This window comes from Thamnophis sirtalis, unplaced genomic scaffold (assembly GCF_051295495.1).
Source record: "Thamnophis sirtalis isolate CommonGarterSnake01/CBP01778 unplaced genomic scaffold, rThaSir2_p1.2 scaffold_3, whole genome shotgun sequence".
In the NCBI taxonomy this organism is placed as follows: Eukaryota; Metazoa; Chordata; class Lepidosauria; order Squamata; family Natricidae; genus Thamnophis; species Thamnophis sirtalis.
This window is the reverse complement of record NW_028261383.1, coordinates 23,801,753-23,806,684: the sequence shown is the minus strand read 5'-3', so window position 1 is coordinate 23,806,684 and position 4,932 is coordinate 23,801,753.

Here is a 4,932-nt window from a genome sequence, read left to right as displayed (position 1 = left end):
TCGCGAGGAGTGCGCGGAGAAGAGCATGAAGTCCAGCGGAGGCAGGAATGCAAAAACGACGCCTACTACTCCCTTGCAAGGGGAGCAAAGGAAACCGCCGGGGTCTCCACTCCCAGCCTCACCTGTCTGGAGCCGCCGAAAGCTTTGGACTCTGGCGGTGGTGCTGGTTTCCCACCATTTCGGCGTCCCTGAAAGGCGACTCCGCATTCTCTCTTTCCGTCGCCCCTCCTCCCTTCAAAAGCTACGAGGTGCTTTCTTACCGCCGGTTGCCCAGCTGGCACGGCCCTGCGCGCGCGCCTCCTCCTCCTCCTCCTCCTCCCCCTCCCTCCCCAAAGGTTCTTCTCCTTTTCGGAGCTCAGCGGAAGCTGGGCACAAGAGATGGGAGGCTGCGTTTGAATCCATGCCTTGGAAAACTTCGCCAGGAAGGGCGGTTGGGAACCAATGGGGAGGACGCCCTGGAACGCACCCGTGCTTTGCTGGCAGCCACGCCGCCTAGGCAAGTTCAGGGAGGTCCTAGGAGACCACCCACGAGTGGCGACGGAACGGGCGGGGGAAGCGAGCAAGGGGTGGGGGTGGGGCAGGCGCTCCGTGAGGAACCTTTTCTAACCAGTTTGGTAGATTTATGGAACCTCTTCTACTGAAGAGGTTAGAACCGGCAGAAACCCAGCCCTGGGGTAAAGCCCTTCCAAAAACCTTTGCCAAAGAAGCTGCAAGGCGAGGCATCAAGACTGACCCAAAGGCACCAAAAATGAAGCTAAGTAGCATCAAATTTCACATGGCTCAGTTGCAAAGGTCGGTTGCTAGGAGTGGAAAACGACCTGCTGTCATATAATCAGTGGAAACGTCTTCCAAATGTCTTGGTGGAGACTGGACAGGTGTGTTTTTCCACCTTCTGTCGCTAGATGGTGGTCAGGCAACATCTCTGCCTAGAAAGCCATCAATACAATAGTGCCATCTGTGCTTGCGCTTAAAAAGGGAGTTTTAAACCATTTAGTAATGCATTGCTAGAAAGGATGGAGGGGGGGAGGAGAAAAGTAAAGGAGCTTCCTATTTCAGATCACTCATAGGAAGAAGGTGATGTGCAGGGCGGCTTTTCTGTTCTTCCCTGGGTCGAAGCAGCAGCTGGAAGGTGAGTGGAGAGCAGGTGGGAGGAGAGTCTGCAGTCAGTAAGTGAGGACTACTTCAATTGGGATGTCACCAAAGGGCTTGTGGAAAGTATTTTCTGCCCTTACTTTGAGCTCATGGCTTCCTTGGGCATAACTGTTGCTTCAAATCTTGCAGAAGCTTTAGGCTTCATTTCATCCATTAGAGCCCCCACATCTGTAAAGTTAGTGTCATGTAGATTGATTGTTGTGGCTCAGTAAAAGAAAAGAGAGAGTCCAAGCTTGTGTGTTGAGAAGCCACTGCTTTTATTTGTCTGATGGGGAACCCAGAGCAGAGTGCAAGGCAGATATTTATACATTTCTTTGCTTTGGCTTCATTACATAAGAGCCAGCTGGCACACGACAGATAAGGTATAGAAATATAGAAATTATAAAAATTATAGAAATAGTCAAGCATGCCTTCTGTGGTTTTGGTCACATGCCTAACCCACAGGCTAGTGGTTTCCTGTGAACGTTTCCATGGCCCCAGAAGCCTGTTGAGGCCTGAATTTCAGCCTTGCCATCTCAAAACATGAGCAATCATCAAATTCATCAGGTTCCCGATTAACATTTGTGCAGAAGGTTTGACTGTAACAATTTTAATTATTTTTTCGGGCTTGAAAGACATGGATTATCTCTATATTGTAGATGTGTGTATTTGTATTTCTCTCTGAATGTACATATTTCCAAACGTATGATCTATCCCCAGGACTTCCTCATATACAGTAATGTGAAAAAGGAAGTACACTCTCCTTGATTTTTATGGTTTTACATATCAAGACATAGTAGAAATCATTTGGACTTTGAAGTTCTTAAAAGTAGGTAAATACAACCACAGATGGACAACAACACATGACATATTACATCAGGTTATCATTTATTTTATAAAAGGAAAGCCAAAATGGAGAATTCATGTGTGAAAAATCTTTGATTCAATAATATGTAGAATCACCTTTAGCAGCAACAACTAGAAGTAATTCTTTTCTGTGTGACTTTATCAGTCCCTTGCAGCGATGTGCAGGAATATTGGCCCACTATTCTTTACAGCATTGCTTCAGTTCATTGAGGTTTGTGTGTGTGTATGTGGGGAGGGGTTATGCACAACTCTCTTGAGGTCCTGCCAATTCAGTTGAGGTCTGGAGTTTGACTGCCATTGCAACACCTGGATTCTTTTCTTTTCCAGCCATTCTGTTATAGATTTGCTGATCTGTTGTGCGATCATTGTCCTGTTCCCATAATCCTATGTCAGCCAAGCTTTAGCTATTGGACAGATGGGCTCACTTTTGATTCTAAAATACTCCTGCCTCCTGCCGATTACCTCCCATAGACCGATTAGATCTCACAGGTTAGGTCTCCTCCGGATTCCATCTGCCAGCCAATGTCGGCTGGCGACTCCCCGGGGGAGAGCCTTCTCTGTTGCAGCTCCAGCCCTCTGGAATGATCTCCCCGTGGAGATCCGGACCCTTACTACCCTCCCAGCCTTCCGCAAAGCCACCAAGTCCTGGCTGCTTGTGAAATATCCAGCCCCACGGAAAATGTGAATGTTGCATATTTTTTTTAAGTGTTGTTTTGTCTATTTATCTCCCTCCCCTTGTTCATTGTGAGCCGCCCAGAGTCCTTCGGGAGTGGGCAGCATACAAGACAAATAAATAAATAAATAAATAAATAAATAAATTTATTTTAGTATACAGAGGAGTTCATGGTCGACTCAAAGAGTGCGAGATGTCTGGGTATTGTGGCTGCAAAACAAGCCCAAATCATAACCCCTCCATCACTCTGCTTGACAGTTTGTATGAGATGCTTGTGCTGATATGCTGTGTTAGGTTTTCGTCAAATGTGTCACTTTGCATTATTTTCGAACATCTCCGCTTTAGTCTGGTCTGTGCAAAGGACACTGTTGTAGAAGTCCTGTGGTTTGTTCAGATGCAACTTTCCAAACTTTGCAAATCTCAGCTGTGCTGCTATGACCTTTTCAGAGAGAAGAAGCTTTCTTTCTCCTGGCAGCTTTCCAAAGAAACCATACTTGTTCAGTCTTTTTCTAATTGTCATGAATCTTAACATTTAACATGCTAACTGAAGCATGCACAGTCTGAGATATAACTCTTTTTTTTTCAATTTCTCTGAGCATTGCATCATCTGGCCTTGTGGTGAATTTTCTTGGATGTCCACTCCTGGGAAGATTGATAACTGTCCGTAATGTTTCCCACTTGTGAATAATCTTCCTAATGTAGAATATGGATTTTAAATTGTTTGGAAATGGCCTTTTAAACCTGCCCAAGTTGATGGGCAGCAACAATTTTTTCTCTTAAGATCATTAAGCTCAAGTCTTTACTCTTTGGCATTGTGGTAACACACATCCTCAATGCCGGAGACCAGGAAACTCCTACAATTTCAGCTGTTATAGATTTAGTTATACTTGCTGATGATCAATTGATCAAGGACACTTTATTAGCAGTACTTGGACTTACTTGGACTTAATCTTCGTAAATGTCAACGTCCATAAGGCAGTGACCGTTGCATTGTGAAGGCCAGGGGCAGGACGTCACGGATTACAGCACGCCATTGATCCCGGTTTAGGGCGGCTTGTTAGGCATCGGTTATCGAAAAATGGAGTGGTTGAAGATCGTGTGCCACTTGGGATATCCACGTTTTCTTTGCGGCATTTCGTGCGATTTTCCATCCTTCCGGTCGCAGCGAGTTAATCGATCGGTAAGGTAATCGGCTATTGTCCATACGGCAAATGTGTCCAAACCACCTAAGTCGTTGTCTTCTTAGGTAAAGTTCGATTGTAGTTTGGTTTTTACACAGCTGCAATACCGTTTCGTTTTTCCACCGGTCCCGTAGAGTTATGTGCAGAATGTTGTGCAGGCATTTTAGCTGGAATCGCTCTAATAGGTTCCAGTCGCTTTTAAGTAAAGTCCACGATTCCGAGCCGTACAGTAAGATTGTGCGGATGGTACGCGCGTACTTGGCAGTACTTGGCTGCTACTTTGCCTGTTTATACTATGGAAGCAGAGTCTGAGATATAACTTTTTCCCCCCAATTTCTTTGGACATTGCATCGTCTGGCCTTGGGGTGAATTTTCTTGGATGTCCACTCTTGGGAAGATTGGTAATTGTCTGGAATGTTTCCCACTTGTGAATAATCTTCCTAATGTAGAATATGGATTTTAAATTGTTTGGAAATGGCCTTTTAAACCTTCCCAAGTTGATGGGCAGCAACAATTTCTTCTCTTAAGATCATTAAGCTGAGGTCTTTACTCTTTGGCATTGTGATAACACACATCCTCAATGCCGGAGACCAGGAAACTCCTACAATTTCAGCTGTTATAGATTTAGTTATACTTGCTGATGATCAATTGATCAAGGACACTTTATTAGCAGTACTTGGCTGCTACTTTGCCTCTTTATACTATGGAAGCAGTGAGAAATTTCATAATGGTGAGAACAAGTAACCAGCAGAAGGGCTTGTGGTCAGAAGTTGTGCTGCTATATCACTGGAGGCTTTTCAGAAGAGATGAGACAGCCTCTTATCTGAAATAGTTTAAGGCTGGGGTTCTGCAACCTTAAATACTCAAAGAACCACAAAAGTCCTAACTGGAAGCCCTCTGTGGAATTCTGGAGCCGACCGGAAGTCCAGTTTCCCCACCATAGAGTTTCCTCCTAGCACGTCCTTTTTTCTCTACCCTGTTTCCCTAAAAATAAGCCGCTTATTTCAGCGGTCAAAAGTAAATAAGACCCTGTATTATTTTCAGAGAAACACGGTACCTGTCCTAACTGAAAGTACTATC